Source organism: Musca autumnalis, unplaced genomic scaffold, assembly GCF_047663935.1.
Source record: "Musca autumnalis isolate F117 unplaced genomic scaffold, ASM4766393v1 scaffold_3, whole genome shotgun sequence".
In the NCBI taxonomy this organism is placed as follows: Eukaryota; Metazoa; Arthropoda; class Insecta; order Diptera; family Muscidae; genus Musca; species Musca autumnalis.
The window spans coordinates 30775492-30797283 of record NW_027411866.1 but is presented as its reverse complement, the minus strand read 5'-3'; the positions used below and the strand labels follow the sequence as shown (position 1 = coordinate 30797283).

The 21792-nt window shown below is 37.8% G+C and overlaps 1 protein-coding gene across 1 annotated transcript in view; it reads left to right on the top strand.

Moving 5' to 3' along the window:
• LOC141396600 (uncharacterized) overlaps positions 1 to 21792 on the top strand; it is a 428433-nt gene that overhangs the window by 142774 nt on the left and 263867 nt on the right. The window lies entirely within an intron of this gene.

The window sequence follows — 21792 nt, the reverse complement described above, 5'->3', positions numbered from 1 at the left end:
TAGGATCGTATTTTGAACGCATAGTAAATAGGCAGGATTTTGTTGAAGTTTCGGAAACAAATTGACTGAGACCAGTGACGTGTACTAAATTGCTTCTTGTAGGCAGCTTCAAAAAATTCTTCAGTTTTTCCGAAATAAAGGTTGACTGTGATCCTGAGTCGATTAGTGCTCTTGCATCGTATAATTGTCCTTTGGTTTCTATTTGTACCATGGCTGTGAAAAGTAGAGTTCCTCCAGATTGTTGTTGATTAACTTGAGTATCTTGGAGAGTCAAGGTTGTAATTGTATTTGGTTCAAGGTTTGTAGTGGACTGTAATTGAGTGGTAGTAGCGGCGACACTAGTACTAGGTTGTGTCCCCACCTGAGCTAGGTATGAATTTGTTGACTGGGTTTCCGTTCCCTTGTGTAGCAAAGTATGATGTCTCAAGGTACAAGTACGACAACCAAAGCGACTTTTGCAATCTTTAACTCCATGGCTAGATGACAGGCAATTATAACACAAATGTGACGTCTTCACAATATGAATTCTATCATTGATGTTCTTCTTCAGAAACTCCGAACAATCTCTTATGAAATGATTTGATTTGCAAACTTGACATGATTGTCCATTTTGATTGCTATTTTGTGTTTTCTTTTGTTGATTCTGTTGTGAATTGGGTCTTCCTCCAAGATTACTCGGATTCCTTGAAGTATTTGTTTGAAAAGTATTCAAAAATCTAGGTTTATTGTGCGTAGGCTTATTCGGCTGAACAAATTTTGATGTAGAAGGCTTTATATTCCCAACTGATTCCATAGTTTTGAATTTATTTGTCAGGAACTCGTCAAATTGTTCCCATTTTGGAAGAATTTTGCAATTGCTAAGAGATTTCTCGAACTCCTCTAGAAAATTTCTTGGTAATTTTGAAGAACAAAGGTATATCAATAATGGATCCCATCCTTTTACGTTCACTTCAAGCATCTCCAGTGTTTGTATACAGCTATTTACCGTTCTTTGTAATTTTTGAATCGTGTAACTTGAGTCGTTTGATACTCCAGGCAAATTAAAAAGACATTTGATTTGTTCATTAACCTGCATCCTTTTGTTCTCATATCGATCCGTAAGGTTTCTCCACGCTAACTCAAAACCATCATTGGTTAATGGCACATGGCTAATAATTTCTCTTGCTTCGCCAGCTGTTTTTTGTTTGAGATGAAATAATTTTTCCACATTGCTTAATTTTGATCCTTTTATATAGATTGCCGTGAATAAATCCCTAAATGTGGGCCAATCGCTATAACCTCCCTTGAATATGTCGGTGTCACATGGCGGCAAACGTGATATTGATTTGACATCTTCCTCTTTTCCTTGTGGGATCATGGCCATTGACTCTCTTTTGGTTTTTTCCAAAGCCTGTTTATCAAGTGCATCTCTTAATTGTATATTGATTTGACTTAGAGCTTTCTTGTACGCGTCCATCGCTTCCATATACTTTTTCCTCAATTTGTTTTTATCAATCACCTTTTCGGCTTCGGCTGGCTCGTGATCTCGGCATTCCATATAACTCCTTTTTACTTGTTCCCATGCTGAATTCAATCCTAAGCGAGTTGTCTCCAAGTATCCTCTGGATTGGTTATTGAAAATATCGAAATGAAGTCCAAAAGATCGTTAACGCCATTCGCAAATTTGTCGCACAATGTTTTATCCATCTTGTAGTTTGAGTCTTAGCTTTTCTTTAATTTTGTAGGTAGCAAAATTACGAAAGTATCCCAAATGAGAAGGAATTACTTTGTTCAGGATTTAAGCTTTACAAAATCTTTGAAAAACAAAAATTAAGAAAGCGTTTTCCTTCAAAAAATATCGTCGACAACGAATTTTGGATTTATTCAGATAAAACTTCCCTTGTTAATCAAAAAATAGACGAAAATTCCATAAAATATTTGAAAAAAGCTCAAATAATTTTCGCAATTTCCTTGACTGTTGTTCAGTTTTTCAATCCAGTGCTTGGTGAAAATTAGTATTTTTCCAAAAAAAAGAAAAATGCTTTTGATTGAATTCAATTCCGTATAATGAGGAAGCAAATACGCCGGGTCACACGAGATCAATAACAGTAAGGTGTAAGTGAGGAAAAACTTTCCGATAAACTACAAAAATTTTTATCCAAACTGAGGGCAAATTTGAATGTAAACTTCACAAAAGACGCCAATGAAAGCAAAAAAGTGTCAAAAAAGTATATAAAAACTTGCTTGATTCCAAAAACGCAAAAGAATTTCCAAAAAATCAGTAAACTTGTTTACGAGTCAATATGAGAAAACGTGTATATGGCTATTCCGTTTGAGTATCCAACAAAAATAAATCCAATAGACAAGATGTAATTGCAACAGAAAATTCTCTTTCAAATTTCAAAAAGTTATCCAAAAAAAACTTGAACGGTTGTGAAAATGTATGCTGGGTTGTGGATAAAAGTTCCAAGAGATGTCCGTCCGTTTTCTAAGTGTCTCAGGAAGTTAATAAAATCGCTTAATATCCTTTTGAAGGAGGATTTTAAATTGCATATGACATCAATTTTCCTTTAATCAATAGTTTAGTTGAATCGAGTCAAAATATTTGTCTGAGTCAACAAATATTTTAAAAACCGCTTGAGTTTATCCAAAAATCACAGTGAAATTTTAACAACGTTATGATTTGGGTCAAAAATGTCAAAGAAAATCCCAAAAAAAATGAAGAAAAATATATCCCAAAAAATTTAATTTTCACCACCAAGTGGTTATGCACAAAAATATACCAGCAAAATACTTCAGCAATAACTCGCTGAAGATATTTTGGGTCACAGAAATTTTGCTGAAAAGTTGGTAAAATTTGATTAAATTATAAAAGTTATATATATGTTGTAATTATAGGCGCTTGTTCTCTGTCTGTCCACCAGACTGTGTTTTGCCAAAAAAAAATATTGTTAAAAATGTCGATGTAAGTAAGCATCAGTCTGTGCACCAGACTTTTATTTCACAAAAATGTTTTTCAAATTTATCGACGAATTGTAGGTTAGTGTAACAGACGCTTGTATATTGCCTCCAAAATTTCAAACAATAGCTTTTTAGGTTAAGTATTTCTTCTGGCAGTCCACCAGACTCTTTTTGTTTCGTAATGTGTTTTTTAATCAACGGTAAAATTCGTCTGTCCACCAGACGCTATTAAATTTAAAAATGGCGCCTTGTTTTTTAAATATGCATGTATATATGTAGCGATGTATATATGTAGCAATGTATATGTGTAGCAATGTATATATGTAGCGACGTATATGTGTTTCTTTATGTAAACTGCACGTTTACTAATTATGTATGTATGTAATATGGCGGAATTTCCAGTTAAATATATTTTTTTTGTAAAGATTTTTCCAAGATTCAGCGTGATTTAACGGAGAATTTCTGGTATGTATCAAAAGCAATGGCGATTTTGAGCTCCCTGCTCGTTTTGTTTGTGTCAAATTTTTAGGTTATGCAAGTGAAAACTGTCCTCGAGTCATGGGCATATTAGTTTCACTGCATAAGGTGTCAAAATTTCCTCCGATCCACTGTAGCACTTCACAATCCAAGTCTATAGGGGTCTATGCAATTTTTAGGCCGTTAGGGTCTATTTTTTGCACCCAATATCCTTTTGATTGGTTGTGCTCCAAAAAACATGAAAACGGGGTACTCACTTTGAAGAATTTTATACTTTTCCTGTTTTGGTTGGGTTTTGTTTGCTGGGTAGTCCTTTTTGTCCGTCCTCTTGATGTTTCCTTGTTGTTGTTGTACTGCTGTTGATTGTTGATTTTTAGTTTTTTGTTTCACGTACCGAACCGTTTTGATTTTGTTGTTGTTGTATTTGTAAAAATTATTTTTTAATTTTTGTTTAAAAACCAAAGACTTTTTTATGTTGTACCCACTGTTCACTTTTTGTTCTTTAGTGTAATTTTGTTTTTCTACTTTTTTTTTGTATCGTTCACTATGTACACTTGTAACTGTTTCACTTTGTAAATATGTAATTCTTGTTATGTGCTCACTTTCTATGTAATTTTTATGTGTTCACTTTTTTGTAGTTTGCCTTTTTTCTTTTATTCTTTTACCCGATCTTGTACTTTTTGTTATTTGTACTCACGTTGTTTATGATTTTTTGTTTTTTGTAAAAATTTTTGTTTTTTAATTATTAAAAAAACACCACTTTTATCTGGCTCGATTGGACCAAAATGTTTAGCACATCAACTTATTTTCCACCAAATAATAATCCAATTTAGGTTTCTTTTCAAATTCAAATTTACACTTTATTTATAAAATATTAGGTTAGAATAATTCTTTAATTTGTAGGATAGTGTAAAATAGGTTAACTAGGGTTTATGTACATTAAGGTAAGTTTTATGTTCACTAGGTTAAGTTTTAGTTTTAGGTTATATATAGTGCAATAGTAGATGTAGGATTTTAGCTTTAACTTCTTTAGTTTTAAGGTAGGTAAATTCACAAATATTTTAGATAGTTAAATTTTCAATTTAGATTTCATAAGTAGCAAAATTCACAGTAGGTTTAGAGAGGAATATTCACAATATCTTAATTTAGCAAATTCATATGGTTTTAAACTAGGCAAATTCACAATATTTTTAGATTTTTTGTAGGTTTTAACTAGGTTTTTATTCAAGTTTTAGGTAGCTCAATTTTAGTTTTAAGTAGCACAATTTTAGGTTTAATTTAGCACAATTTTAGGTTTAATTTAGCACAATTTTGGTTTTAATTTAGGTTAGGCAAAATAATTTACAATTGTTGTGATTTGTATTATGTGTAAAAATGTCACTTTGTAAATACTTGTACTTGTTTTAATGTTAGATGTTGTTTTTACTTGTGTATATGTTTGTCACTGGCCACGGGTTGTTTTTTGTACGTACGATTTGAAGGCTGTTAACGAAGTGAAGTTTTGTCTCAGCGAAAAGCCTAACTTTGGTTTTTTGCATTTCTTATTTACCTCTTCTTTTCTTATTTACATCTTGCTGATTGGAATTTACCGGTGGCTTTATGGAATATGCGTAAGTGTGCGTGAGTATTTACATTTTCTTTTAAGGCCAAACTACGCAGCCGTACCATCTGCAACTACGCCGCCGTTGAATTCCATAAAGCCGCCGGCAAGTGTCATTAGGGTACATACTAAAATAAGGCAACGCCGCAAACAAGTATATCGTCATCATAAATGCCCGAAGACGTAACCGACATGAAAATCGAAATTCGTTTTTTGACGTAATCTGATACATAAAGCTAAAATACATGCTCTGGCAAAATTTTAAGCTTCTACGTTCAAAAACAACGATCCTATTCAAGAAAAAGCATTTCGAAAAATGCGATAATAATGCAGATTTTGTTGTAATGGAGGATCTCAAAACTAAGCACTCCAGCGGTTTTGGTTTCACTACTTAATACCCTTCGTATATGATCGATAATATCGCATATAGTCGCCTTCATAAGATTAATATTCCATAAAACAGTTTTTAATTTTATAACGTTTTTTGCTTCTCCTGTAAAGTTTGCGTTTTGTGGGTTACGTCTTCCGGCATTTATGGTGACGATATCCATTGTCGAAAAGTTGTTCCACCTAAAATTGTGAAAGGACCCTAATTATTCCATTTTAATTAAGACTATTTTATGGTGGAGGGTATAAAAAGTTCGGCCCGGCCGAACTTAACGACTTTTTACTTGTTTGATACTTAAGGTTGTCAGTGGTCACAAAACTTCTTCACTAAACATTGTCAGCATAGGTATAGGCCCCATCTAACGGTACCTCTTGATTTTTAGTATTTTAAGGATTTTAGCTAAAATTTATAACCGAACTATCCTACTACTAACTACTACTAACTTCTTCGCGATTAATTGTCAGATTAGGCCCATATTTGGGTCTAGACCGCATATAACAATACCTCCCAATTTTAGATGTTTTGAGGAATTTACGTTTGTAGAGGGCTGTATGTGTAATTTGATTTGATGTTCCCAGTTTTTTCTCTACCAAAAATGTTCAACATAGATCCACGCTTTGATATGGCCTCCACATAAAGGTGTCACCTGATTGAAGATATATTTTCTAACCTAACTTAGCATTTGGGGTGTGTATCCGTGATTTAAAAATGTTTGCAATTCAAATTGTGGACAGGAAAGGAAACTAATAATTCCATTCAGTTACCGGAATAATTTATGGTGGAGGGTTACAGCTTTCAGCCTGGCCGAATATAATGAATTTTTAATTGTTTTCATTAAAATCGAAATTTCGATTTCAACAGTTCACTATTTTAAAAAAATATTATTTTTAATTTCGTTTCGCCCAAGACAAGAGCTAGCGGTTTACAAGATATGAACCCAACAAAATTATCCCTTTTGACATCAAGGCCTCAAGTCTTTGGGGGTCCATAACAGCGAAAGTGCAAATGATAAGGAAAAACGTCGGGACCAGTATCTTCTTATTTTTTTTATCACGTTGTTTGCCTGTCCACAGTGCATGCCAGTATCTCATAATACTTAACACACGAATTGCTATAAATAGCCATATATTACATAATTACGGGTTCGGGGTATACTACTCTACCGACTGTCCCTTATCCTTATTTTCCAAGGTTTTTTAGATAATTTTATTTTCTAATCCGTTTATTTTATATACAACGTGTTACCTTTTTATACCCTCAGCCTTTAGGCTATGAAGGGTATATACACTTTCATACGGGCAAAATGTGCCTCATCGAAATAATGGTTTTAGACCCCAAGTATGTTTGGACGAAATGTGTTTCAGACAATTTGGAGTCGATTGAGCAATGTCCGTCCGTCTGTCTGTCTGTCTGGCTGGCTGGAGCGCACGATAACTCTCGAAGGGATGAACCGATTCGGTTCAAATTTTGGCTTTCGTAATATTTTGTCCAAACTTAGTTTAAGTTCGAAGATGAGCTATATCGGTCCACTCCTTCCGGTACCTCCCCCACAAAAGTTCGAAAATGTTCGGAAAATTTGTACGCACGATAACTCTTGAAGGGTGTAACCGATTTGGTCCATACTTTGCCCATCGTGGAGCGTGTACCAGACTTAGATCAGGTTTTAATATGGACTCAATCGGTCCACTCCATCGGGTACCTTCCACACAAAATTTTGGAAAAGTTCAGTTTAGGAACATCTCTCGAATCGCTTTGATTTTGCTTTAGCAACATTGCTTTAGCAACTTGTATTCACTGCCCTCCATACGACGGTATAAGTTTCATCAGGGGCAAGTCCATACTTCCTGAGAAAATAGCCTGAAAGTTGCAAAAAACCCCTATGACACCGTGTGAGGAGGTTGGAGGGCAAAATAACTCTCGAACAGGTCTGCCGATTCGGTCCAAAGTTTGGCCTTAGTAATATTTTGTCCAAACATAGTTTAAGTTCGAAGATAAGCCATATCGGTCCACTCCTTCAGGTACCTCCCCCACAAAAGTTCAAAAATGTTCGGAAAAATTGTGCGTACGATAACTCTTGATGAGAGTGGCTGAATTGGTCCATACTTTACACATCCTAATATATCTACCAGATATAGATCAGGTTTTTGTTGAAGCAGCTTGCATTGCTACCTCAATTGCGATAGTAAAAGTTGTTTCAGGGGAAATTTCATACTTCTTGAGCAAACATCCCTGAAGTTCTAAAAAACCCCTATGGTACCATATGTAGTGGCTGGAGATCCATTCTTTTTAGTATCTCCTCCGCAAAACTTTTGATATTAAATCCTAATCAACATTTTTGTCAGTTCAAACGCCCAAAATTTTTAAAACTCCCTAAATACATGCGTTTTTTGGAAAAAATTGTTTCAATATACACATGCTGAGGGTATATCTCTGTCGGCAAAGCCGACTGATACTTTTTTACTTGTTATTATTACAGTGTTTTATTTAACTTGCCTTGGTGTGTGTTTAGTTCAAATCTGGTAACTCATTTTTAACACGGTTGCAGTTGACCAATCGAACCAAAACTTTGCACACTTTTCTGATTTGGATGACAATACACGAATATGAAATCAAAACCAATATTGGCCCATTTTTACACTGTTTTACAGTGTTTTATCTAATTTGCTTTTCAAATCTGGTAACTATATTTTCACACAGTTGCTGTTGACCAATCGAACTTAAAATTTGTACACATTTCAGATTTGGATGACAATAAATGAATATGAAATCAAAACCAATATTGGTCCATTCTTACAATGTTTTTACGGTGTCTAACTTAACCCCCTTTTCAAATCTGGTAACTGATTTTTAAAACGGTTGCAGTTGACCAATCGAAGTAAAACTTTGCACACTTTTCAGATTTAAATGGCAATGCGTGAATATGAAACCAAAATCAATATGTGTCCATTTTTTCCTATAGCCCCCATATAACGGTACCACCCGATTTCCGGTATTTTGCTTTTCAAATCTGGTAACTCATTTTTCACACAGTTGCAGTTGACCAATCGAACTAAAACTTTGCAAACTTTTCAGATTTGGATGACAATACATGAATATGAAATCAAAACCAATATTGGTCCATTTTTACAGTGTTGTACAGTGTTCAATTTTACATGCTTTTCAATTCTGGTAACTCATTTTTAACATAGTTGTAATTGACCAAGCGAACTAAAACTTTGCACACTTTTCAAATATGGATGACAATACATAAATATGAAATCAAAACCAATATTGGTCCATTTTTACACTGTTTTACAGTTTTTTATCTAATTTGCTTTTCAAATCTGGTTACTCATTTTTCACACGGTTGTAGCTGACCAATCGAACTAAAACTTTGTACACTTTTCAGATTTGGATGACAATACATGAATATGTAACCAAAACCAATATGGGTCCATTTTTTCCTGTAGCTCCCATCCAGCGGTACCACTCGATTTAAGGTATTTTATCGTCATTTTAAGCCCGTATTGGCTGTTTTATGACAACTAGGGTTTCCAGTGGTACAGAAATGTACCCATTAAAAATTATGGACATAGGTCCAGGTTTTGGTATAGCCCCCATATAGCGGTACCGCCCGATTTCAAGTGTTTTAAGGATTTTATCTTCATTTTTATACCGAATTGCGTGTAACTTGGCATTTGGAGATCCCAGTGGAACAGAAATTTCTTCACCAAAAATTGTGACATAGGTCCAGGTGTTGGTATAGCCCCCATATTACGGAACTTCCACCCCCCTCCGAACTTCCAAACAACCTTCTCCGAACTTCCCCTTCTCAACTTGCCTTTTCCACATTCAGTCTAACCTGTTCACTACTACACACATCCATACACACAATCACACAAACGGTAAAAAAATAAATACTTTTTTCAAAATCTGACCCATGTACACAATTTTGGTGGGAAAGTTTCTGTACAACTGGGAACTCGAAACGCCAAGTTACTGCCAATTCGGATTAAAAATGAAGACAAAATCCTCAAAACAACTTAAATCGGGTGGTACCGCTATATGGGCACCATCATTAAATATCATTTATAATCTCAAGTATATACAAATAAAATTGAAAATCTTAAAAATCTACTTACAAAAAAATTAAAAATAATTATAAAATTAATAAGTTTCAGTGTTCTATTTTTAAATGCACTAAAAACTAGAAAATAAATATATAATTAAAAAAATAAAGTAACAGTGTTTTATTTATAAATGCACTTAAAAGTTGAAAATAATTTTTCATGATGGAATCTCTTAAATAAAACGCTTGCCGTTAAATATTGTCACAATTTTTTCAAATGCAAGCGTTTTATTTGAGAGATTCCATCATGAAAATTTATTTTCAACTTTTAAGTGCATTTATAAATAAAACACTGTTACTTTATTTTTTTTTAATTATATATTTATTTTCTTTTTTATCACCATTTAGTTTCATTGGTTTTGGTGAAAAGAATTGACCGAAATATTTCCAAAATTATAATGTGTTTTAAAATCACCAACAAAAACGAAGAAAATAATTAATTTGCCCTCAATTTGCTGTGTATCAGACTGTGAAGATGATGAAAATTTCCCTCGCAAAAATGATTTATTTAAAACCAAAACCTCAAATAAAAGTTTGCTTTTGCAATTACCTGCAAAAACAAAATAATTCCAAAAGTTTACTTGCTATATATGTTGGCTGCGTGGTAATAACATTTTAATTAAAAGCCTACAAGTATGCCCACAAACAAATGAATTGCTATGGTCAATAAGAGCGTTTATAGTGCGGAGGAATGTTGTTTTTGTTAAAAACAAATTTTAATGAAATGAAAAAAATTGTGGCTAACAATGTTCGAGGTTGCCAAATTATAAATTAATAAAATGTTAATTTTTGGTTTTTAATTCGAATAAAATATTAATTTAATAAGCGAAAACATTTTAATATTTCTGGGGGAGAATAATATAAAAACAATGTGTATTCTCGTACACAAAAACTTGTAAAAATGTTCAAACTTATTAATGGAAAAATTGCGAGAATAAAAACAAATGTTTAATATTGTTACTGCTTCACTACTTTTTCCAATAACTATGGTTGGGAATTAATCTGTACTTGATTCTTCAGTCCAATGTTGGAAAAATTCCATCTAAATATGTTAATTTCATTTTCTTGAACATTGTCAAAATACGATCTTGACCGTCAATTAAAATCATGGAATTGCATCGTTACAAATCAAAATTTTTGGTCTTCTGGTCTTCTAAATAAATTGTATTTGTCTTATAAAAATAGAAGGCTTCTAGTTTCTCTGATTGACGTAGGGGCTGGAAGATACCAAGGAACGGTCCTGACCGGCTTTAACATGGCAAAGCCCAGGATTTATCTTGATCAATCTTTCATCTCAAGTGGACACTGACCTCCCCGTGGTGTCACCTGGGGAACTGCCTTTAACACTCGTTAAAGGTAGAGAGCTAACATGTGCCGCGCGTTCTCCCATAAGAACGTTAAAGACTTGGATTTGGGAGTCGGGTTAGTAACCCTCCCCTAGAAAAAGCAGCCTACTATGAAAAAACGAAAGAAAAGGAAAACAAACCCCTCTAAAGTTGACGAACCCCGCAAACGTTTTAACGACCATGATTTGCGAATATGCACCTTTAATGTTCGCACTCTTTATAGAGAAGGTGCAGTTTACGCATTGGCAGATGTACTTGAAAAGTACAAGGCCTACATTACCACCATACAGGAAATACAATGGATTGGGAAAGGCGTCACAACAACACCTAAAGGTGACGGACGCACTGTACTATAGCTGCCATGACACAAAGCATGAGTTTGGTTGCGGATTTGTAGTTAGTCGGAGACTAACACGTCTGGTATCCAGATTCACCCCAGGGAATGAAAGACTTGCTGCAATTCGAATAAAAGCTAAAATATTCAACATCAGCATTATTTGCGCTCATGCTCCCACTGAAGAAAAGGACGAACAGCCTAAGATATATTTTTTTCGAGCGCCTAGAAGAAACTTATGACCGTTGCCCTGCCCATGACATTAAAATAATACTAGGCGATTTTAATGCCAAAATTGGAAAGGAGAATATCTTTGGCCCAACAGTCGGGAATTTCAGTCTCCACAGTGAAACATCTGACAATGGTATGAGGCTGATAGACTTTGCAGCTGCAAGAAACATGGTAGTTAGCAGTACCAGATTTAAGCATCTCGATATTCATAAGGGCACCTGGATGTCGCCAGATCAAAGAACAAGAAATCAAATTGATCACGTTTTGATAGATGGAAGACATGCATCAAGTGTGTTGGATGTACGATCTTTCCGAGGTGCAAACATAGACTCGGACCACTACCTTGTTGCAGCAAAGGTACGTACCAGATTAAACCAACAAACAAAGTGCGAACAGACACAACACGAAAGTTGGACATCGGTAAGCTGCAATCACAACAGATAGCCACAGCATATTCCACTCAACTGGCCCAACTGCTTTATCAAAGAACTCCTCGTCCCGATAACATATCAGCAAAATGGCAAAATATTGCCCACTCCATGCAAACAGCCACAAAATCCATACTTGGATACCAGAGACCTCCATCAAGGAATCCATGGTATGACCAGGACTGTCGTGCTGCTACCGAAGAGAAAAATGTGGCATATAGCGCTACTTTACAATCAGTAGCAACGCGTAGCGCACGAGAGAGGTATCGGGAGAAAAGGAGAGAGGAGAAACGTCTTTTCTGCAGCAAAAAAAGAGAGATGGAAAAGCGGGAGTGTGAACAAATCGAGGTGTACAGGAGACAGAATGAAGTCCGAAAATTCTACCGAAGAGTGAAACATCAAACTGATCGCTTTGGAACTGGCACATCCTCCTGTAGAGAACAGCAAGGTAATCTGGTAACTGATACAGATAGTGTGCTAAGGATATGGAAAGAGCATTTTTCCAAACTGTTGGTATCCAATAGTAGCGAAGTCGACGAAGATACCACAGATCCAATCCCAGAAGATGGTATTGAATGTATACCACCCGGCCAAGAAGAGGTAAAGACCGCAATTAAACGGCTGAAGAATGATAAGGCAGCAGGAGCTGATGGCCTACCAGCCGAGCTGTTTAAAACCGGAGGCGACACGCTGATAAGGTATATGCATCAGCTAGTTAGCTCCATGTGACAGGAAGAACGAGTACAAGACGATTGGAATCTGAGCATCCTATGTCCCGTCCAACTATAGTCTTCTCCCTATCGCCTACAAGATAGTGTCAGGGATATTGTGCGAACGACTAAAGCCCATGGTCAACGAAATAATTGGACCCTACCAATGAGGCTCTAGACCTGGCAAGTCCACCATTGACCCGATATTTACCCTGCGGCAAATCCTGGAGAAGACCTAAGAGATGCAGATCGACACCTACCACCTTTTTGTCGATTATAAAGCAGCCTTCGACAGCCCGCTACGTTCAAAGGTATTCCAAGCAATATCTGAATTTGGTACCCCGCAAAGCTTATTCGGCTTTGTAAAAAGACTCTAACTGACACAAGATCTTGAGTTAAAATAGAAAAGCACCTCTCCGAAGAGTTTTGTACCAAAAGGAGTTTCAGGCAAGGAGACACCCTTTCGTGTGATCTTTTCAACATCCTGCTAGAAAAGGTTATACGAGAGGCACAATCTACACCAATAGCCACAGTTACCTGCTTATGCTGATGATATAGACATCATGGGACGATCAGTAAAAGAAGCAACCGATACCTTTATGAAGGTCGAAGGAGAATCAACTAAAGTGGGTCTGGCGGTAAACGGCGAGAAGACCAAGCTGATGGTGTGGATGCACAATGCGTCCATTGAGATCGGACCAACTGTTGAAGTTGGTTCCTATAATTTTGAGGTAGTAAAAGACTTCGTCTACCCCGGCACCGCCGTAAACACAACAAACGACTTCAGTTGTGAAATAAAAAGAGGAATTGTATTGGCCAACAGATGCTACTTTAGCTTAAGTGAGCACTTTAAAAACAAAGCCACAACTCATCAAACAAAAATAACGCTTTACAAAACGCTGATACTACCCGTGCTAATGTATGGCTCCGAAGCCTGGGTACTTGCGCAAGCAGATAAGGCAGTGCTTGGCGTGTTTGAGAGAAAATATTCTTCGGAAGATCTACGGACCGATCTGCGTTGACGGTGAATATCGACGTCGTATGAACCACGAGCTGTATCTGCTGTACAACGACATCAATATTGTTAAACGTATCGAGATGCAGCGATTGCGTTGGCTAGGCCATATAATATGAATGAGCGATTATAAACCCCCTAAAAAGGTGTATAAATTCGAGCCACATGGCGGTGCACGCAGAATTGGAGGCCAAAGAATAGATGGTGCAAACAAGTGGATGAAGAGATTACAAGGCGCGGTATTCCAAAAAGCGAAGCACTAAACAGAGAGAATTGGAGATCTTTTCTTAGTTCGGTCTATGGAACAAATGTTCTGTAATGGGCCAGCTAAGTAAGTAAGTTTCTCTGATAGGAGATCATCAGCTCCTCTGATAGAAGTCCTTTATGCAATAGTCGACTAAGTCTTCTTTTACAAGTCCAGTTTTAATGGTTTCATAAAAGAATGTCATTTAGTTCTTCTTATTGTAATACATTAGGTTCGCCTATAAAAAAACATAAATCATTACCGAATTTAAAATTCTCGCAACAGAAACATTTACTAATGTGTTTATTGTTTTGTTTTCCATTTTATTAATTTTCTCATTGTTAGAAAATATTCGCATAAATTGCCAAGTGACAGATATGGAGTACCCCCAATGCGCCTAAGTATAGGCAATGAATTAAACATTCGCCTCCAAAAAGCATACGTGAAATTAAACAAAATCTATAAAAATAGCCATTGCATAATCATTTTGTTGTTTTCATTTCGGCTGATGTGGCTTTTGAGCATTTGGGGACTAAGTAGTTTGCATATGTTGGCACTAATTTTGTGCAACTATATTAAAATTGTCCTTCAGCACGTTGGCTGCTAACTGCAATCACAAAATTGCAAATTTCGTTCCCTAAAATATCTACGTATAATATATGTTAAATAATCCGGCAAATACTAATCGTTTTATTTGGTCATCGTGTGGGAGGAAATGATTTTTTTACATATGAATGCCCAGTTCATTAAATGCCTGGATGAAAACTGGTATTGAGATATTTTAATATGTGAAATTAAATATTGAAATATTGGGTTGCTCAATTGAATACCATAAGCATTACATAACTGGATTCGTAAACGACTAAAAAAGAACCAGTCTGCTTTGCCACCCATAAAAGATCTTAAATAAAACTTTCTGTCGACTTTAGAATACTTTAAAAGATGTGTTGTTTACTATGGAAGACCTTAAGAGATCTTATGTCTATTGTAGAAGCCTTTCAAAGATGGTCTGTCTACTAGAGAAACCCCTAAAAGGTTTTTAGTCGACCTAAAAAGTCTTCTACCTACCAGAAAAGACCTGTCTACTAGTTAAGGTCTTCACTAGTAGACAGGTCTTCTCTGGTAGTTGGAAAGGTATTCTGTCTATTCGAGAAGTCCTTAAAGGGCTTCCGTCTACTAAAGAAGACCTGTCTGTACAATAGGGAAGATATTAAAGGGTCTGGTGCCTACCTAAGAATAAAGGGACTTCTGTCTATTATAGAAGACCTTATAAGGTCTACTGTATGCCTATTCTGTAACTTTTAACAACTATCGATATTGTTAAAATTTCTTTTGTTTTTGTAACAACTACAAAACAAACAAATGAAATTGTTGTAGAATAAGCAATGAGTAAAGTTGTTAAAAAGTTACAGAATAGGCCCCCTGAAGACCTTAAAATATTTCTGTCTATTAGAGAAAACCTTTTCTGTCGACCTAAAAAAGTCTTCCGTCAACTTGAGAATACGATAAAAGGTCTTCTGGCTATTAGAGAAGACCTTAAATGGTCTTCTTTAAACTAGAGAAGGCCTTAAAGGATAAAATTCTGAGTCGATCTAGCCATATCCGACATAATTAAGCTAGAACGCTATATTTTTGCACCCGAGTGTATTTTTCAATAGGCAGGCCAAGTTCGTATATAGCCCACGTTTTGGTATAGCACCCATATAACGGAACCTCCGGATTTTAGGTATTTTTTGGAATTTCAGCTGCATATTTAACCTGAACTAGTTGTTATTTGGGGTTCCCATTGGTCACAAAAATTCTACACCAAAAATTGTCAAAATATACCCATGTTTTGGTATAGTCTTTATATAACATCACCTCCTGATTTTGAAGTTATTAGCTACATTTGATTGACCGTACTACCTGTGAACATAAGTCCACATTTTAATATAGCCCTAATGTAACACTACCTCCCAAAGACGTACGCAAGGGGTGGCGCAAGTGTAATTTAGGGTCCTTCGACAGTACTCTACGAAACCTGGCTACATCCTTTACTCCCTCTATAGACTCGCTAAAGCAGACCCATGATCTGCGTTTAGCCTTCTTTATTTCGCTGTTGTACTTATTGAAAGATACTTTGTAGTTCTCCCAATCTGTGGACAACTTCGTTTTTTTGGCTTTGTTATAGAGCCTTCTGCTAGTCTTCCTAAGATAAGCCAGATCTTTCGATCACCAGACCGGTTGACATCTTCTGCCTGGGTAAGTGAGTGGGCAGGCAGTCTCATAGCTGTCCACCAAAACCTCTGTCACGTGCTTCACTGCACTATTAACCTCTGTGGCTGTTTGGGGGTATCGTGATACTCCCAGCTTGGAGCTTACTAGTTCATTGAATTTGTTCCAGTCGGTTTTCCGTGGATTTCTAAATGGTGGCTGTCGAATACCATTAACAGAGACTTGGAAGAATATCTTCCGATGATCCGAAAAGGAGCATTCTTCCGAAACCCTCCAGTCACTGATAATAGATTCGTCTTTATTAATGAGGGTTATGTCCATAACCTCCCCCCTGATTCTATTTTGAAAAGTGTATTCGTTTCCCCTGTTGCATATTCTGAGATTATATTTTAAGATAAAATCGAATACGGACTCACCTCTGGCATTTGTGTCTCTGCTGCCCCAGTGGAAATGGTGAGCATTGGCATCACATCCTAGGATGATGAGGCAAGTGCTACCCATCTCTTTGACAAGCTTCTCCACGTCATTACCCGGTGGGTCAGGGCTCTCGAATGGCATGTATATGGACGAGAATATGGTGGCTCCCTGGGAGCTGCATTCCATACTTACAGCCGTAATATCACCTCCGCAAAAATTAGAGAGAAATATTAGTTTAAGACTCTTCTTAGCAACTACACAGGTTCTTACCTTGTCCCCGTTGGATGTGACGAAGGTGGTGTAGTTGCTATCGTTTAACCCAGCAACCTTATTTTTGTATAAATAGGGCTCCTGGATTAAAACGATGTCAACTTCAGACTTCTTGAGGGCTAGAAGAAGTTCAGCAGCAGCCGCTTTGCAGTGATGCAGATTTATCTGCATTATGCGAAGCGGCTACTGCTTCCGTTCCTCCACTACTTTCGTCCTAGGCGGAATCTGATCCATCCTAGACCAAAGTGTAGTTTGCCCTCTCGACACCATGATGGCAACACCTCCATTTTCCGGATTGTGGCTGACCAGATTCCATGTGCTGGTCTGAAGATTGGGGTTTTGTCTGCCGAGTATGGTCAGTATGCGTGCGGGATCCACAGGTGGAGGTGGCACCCAAGCTGACAACACTCTTCTGAAAGGGACCTCATCGACACCAACGACTGCCAATTGACATCCCTCCCAGAGTTCGCCAAGACCCTCTATCGTGCAAGTGAGGAAATCCAGAGATTCCCTATTTTCACAACAGATGACCCTAACGCCTCTGTATGGAGCGGCACTGCCAAATTGGGTGTGTTTAGGAGGTTCCCTTTCTCCTGCGAACACGATGTCACGCAGGCGAGTTTCGATAAGAAGCTATCGATCCTCTCTGATTATCCAATCAGGGTCAGATTTATCGATGACCGCTGCTCGTAACTCACCCGGCACCATCGGTCTGCTTGTTCTTTTTCCCCTGCTGTTGGTCTTGAGATGAGAACTGGAAGATTCCTTGTGGCCTAAGTTAGCTTGTGAGGCTGAACTGGCTGCGGAATCCTTCCTGTTCTGAGTCTTAGGGCAACTGGCTAGGGAGGTATGAATATTGGGTTGTTGACCTGAAGTGGGTCTCTTAGCACTGGGGAGTGGCTCCTCCATTGACCTGTCTCTCTTCACCGCGCTTTTTGGCGGAGATGGATTGGGTTTGGTAGGTGCTCCCCCAGGTAAGTGGGTAAGTGAGGGTGAGATCTTTCGATCTTTCTCACTACTTTGAGGTTAATCTTGATCAGCTTGCATTCTCTCAGCGTAATAGATGAGGGTTCCCTCTCAATGAACTTCCTGAGGAAGTGCATTGCTCTGTGGTACGCCCTCCTCTTTTTGGCCCATTGACTAGCAGGGCTATCTGAGGTGGTGGGAGCTTTTCCGGCCGGTATTTTGGTCGGAGCTCCTTCCTCAACAGCAGCCAGTCCTTGTGAGCCTGTGCATCAGTTGGTCCAGAGTTCAAACAGGTGGCTACTTCCACTGAGGTCGAGGCCGACTCATGTTAACTACAGTCGCTGGAATGACTGTGGTGTTCATTTCGTCATCCGATGAGCCGTCCTCCGCTCCAGGAGAATAGCCATTCTGACTAAGACGCTCCAGGAGTTTCCGGCTTTGTTCAGCCAAACTGTCAGTGACAGCTCCTAGAATAGGTCCGTCCCCTCCCGACACTACCGTCCCGTCAACCGTTGGCTGGGTTGCCCCAGACTTGGTACAAGATTTTGAATTTGAAGAGTTATCCTTAGGCATTGCAGTGTTGTCATCAATCGAATTTGTTTTAGTTATTTTTTTTTTGTTTAAATTTTTGTTCTCCATGCGTCATAGATTTATTGGGGGAAGTGAGGTCCACCATGGCATAGCCCTCCTGTACCATGGCAAGGACATGACAACTAAGCCATTACTGCGTTGAGATGCCCAGGTATCAACGAGGCTCCGTTCTAATACAGTTGGTATCCTAACTGCAAACCTTAATAAACCGATGGGCACGGCGCCTGACACCCCGGCGTTAGGGGGTCTCTAATAAGTAGGAGACCGCTACTTGGATAACCTTTGGTCGGTCACAGTTCCCCAACTAAACACTTCCAGGGTGTTGAGTGTGGAAACTAAGACCTTAAGCCCCCGCATCGCGCCAAGATTGTTATCCCTAGTGGGGTTATACGTCCACATTTTTGAATAGCCCCCATATAACGGTACCTCCCGATTGCAGGTATTTTTAGCTACATTTTCTGGCCGAATTAGTTTTAATTTTTCATTTATCGTTCCCAGCGATCTGAATTTACCCTCAATGAGTTCTTCTATCAACCTATTCATTCAGACTCAATTGCAGGTGAAAAACAAACTAGAGGAAAACCACAGCTTCAAATAATTCAAAAGTTGGCACTGATATGACTACTTGCTTATACGATGGCTGCACGAAAACTACCTGGCCTAGGCAACACCGCGTATAGTCAGGCGCAATTTTTTTTTTTTTTTTTTTTGATAGTTTGACAGTTTTTAGCCTAGACTTACTCAGGACAGTTTGTCGTACGACCATGTTATGTGTTGTTTACAGTGACTTGAAAAAATCACTTTGCAAAACTTGAATTTGCTTGTGAACATTTCCAAGAATTTTTCACAAATTTTGACGTAGATAATCACCGCAAGCATGTATCGATCAAATTAAATCTTTGTATGCCGATAAAGGACCATCCTATAGGAATATGAAAAACTGGTTTAATGAATTCAACTGGCTAAAACACGAAGGTCCTGAAGGTCGTCCAAAAACGGCAGTTGTGCCAGAAAAGAATTAAGCCGTGCGTGAACGGATAATGCGAGATCGCCATGTTAAATACCGTCAGATAGAGACATCCTTGGGTATTGATTCCACCAACTAACATTCGATATTGCATGAACACCTGGCCGCAAAAATGGATTTTTCTCGCTAGATTCAGCAAAATTGGTCAATCGCTCAAAAAAAGGATCTCGTGGATTAGTGTGCACAAAAACACTCGCGGTGCTTCAAACGGCATTTATAAGATCATCACAGCTGCCGAATCTTGGATTTATGCTTAGAAGCCCGATATAAAACAGGAATCGACCGTTTGGGTCTCCGAAAGCGAGCCAAATCCAACCAGAGTTGTTCATGGAAATAGACCTTCGAAGCAAATGTTCGCCTGTCTCTTCGTTAATACTGACCGTGTGGCGACTCTAAGGCTTGAGAAATAAAGGACGGTTAATTCTAAGCATTACACTACAATTTGTTTGCCTGATTGAGAAATTCGAAAAAAGGAACAAGAGAAGACGAATTGTTCTGCATCATGACAATGCGAGCTCTCACACATCGATTCAAACAAGAGCCTGATTGACCGGACAAAACATTGAATTGATAGGCCATACGCCGTACAGCCCCGACTGGGGATGCAATGACTTCATCTGACTCCAGCAAATCAAGAAAAAAAGGCGTGGTCAACGATTTTCGTCGCCAGAAGATGTTGTAAAAGCGTTCAAAAACCATGTTTTGGAGGTGTCTCAATCAAGCCATTGTAAACAACCCAGCACATGGTCATATGTCAAACTGACCTGAGTACGCTTAGGCTATAAACTGTCAAACTTTCCAAAAAAAATTTTAAATGACACCTGGCGACACTGCGATTTGCCTAGGCCAGAAGGAGTACCCTTCGTATTGGTTTTTGCACCAATTTTAGGTTATATGGACTCAAACATTTCTCGGATCAGGCAAATGGCGTATGGAACACTTAAGCATGACACCGACGTGGCCTGAAGTGACAGGCGTGGAGTACTCCTAAAGCTCCTAAATGTAGGCAACAAAATAAGCATTAGCCCCAAAACACATACATATGCAACGTGAAATACAACAAATCCCTAAAAATAGGCATTGCATAATTATATTGTTGTTTTTATTTCGGCTGCTGTGGCTTTTAAGCATTTGTGACTAAGTGAAATCGTAGTTTACAAATGTTGGCACTAATTGTATGTATATTAAAATTGACCTTCAGCAATTTGGCTGTAGACTGTAATCAACAAATTGCAAATTTCGTCGCATAAAATACCTACGTACAATAAATATTAAATAATCCGGCACATACTAATCGTTTTATTTGGTTACCGTGCGGGGGAAATAATATTTGGTTTACTTACGAATGCCCAGTTGAAAAACATTATGGTGGTTGAATGAATGCGTTAAAGCTGGTATTGTGCTATTTTAATATCCAGAATTAAATATTGAAATATTGGGTTGCTCAATTGAATACCATAAACATTGCATAACTGCATTTGCAAACAAGTAAACAAGAATCAGTATGCTTTTCCGACAGCTAACAAAGATCTTAAAGGGGGTTTCTGTCGACTATAGAGGACCTCAGAAGAACTTCTGTCTGCTATAGAAGCCCTTATAAGGTCTTCTGTCTACTAGATATCCTTAAAAGGGTTTTCGTCTATTAGAGAACACCCTAGAAGGTCTTCCATCCATATTAGAGAATACCATAAAAGGTCTTCCGGCTACTAGAGAACACCTTAAAAAGTCTTCTGTCTATTAGAGAATACCTTAAAAGGGCTTCTTTCTATTATAGAAGACCTTAAAATGCCTTCTGTCTACTATTGAAAATCTTAGAAGATCTTCTGTCTACCAGAGAAGCCCTTGAACGTTTTTTTTTTGTCTACTAGAGATTACCTTAAAAGCTATTCTGTCTACTATCGGAGGCCTTAAAAGGGCAACCGTCTACTGGAGAAGGACTTCAAAAATTCTGTCTTCTAGAGAAGACCTTAAAGTTCTTCTGCCTGCTACAGATGACCTTAAAAGGTTTTCTGTCTACGTGAGAAGACTTTAAAACGTTTTTGGTCTTCTAGAGAAGACCTTAAAAGTTCTTCTGTCTACTAAAGAAGACCATAAAAGGTCTTCTGTCTACTGGGGAAGACCCTAAACGGGATTCTGTCTACTACAGAAGAGCTTAAAGGGTTTTATGTCTACTAGAGAATACATTAAAAGGTTTTTTTTGTCTGCTAGAGAATATCTTAAATGCTCTACTGCCTGTAGAGACCGCAAAGACGATTTTTTTGAGGATGTACCTAAAGGATTGGGGCGACATTGTCTATCTTCGAACTGTGAAAATCGAAGCCGTTCTCGCTACTTGAAACTGGACCATGATATCCAGGGGTAGAGATCCGGGATAACGTCCAATACCGCTCGAGTAGAGTTTTTGATTGCTCCGTATCTGATCAGAATTGACGCTGCCCTTTTCACACTTGATGTATAGGTTGGACAGTCCTGCTGCACTCCAAGCC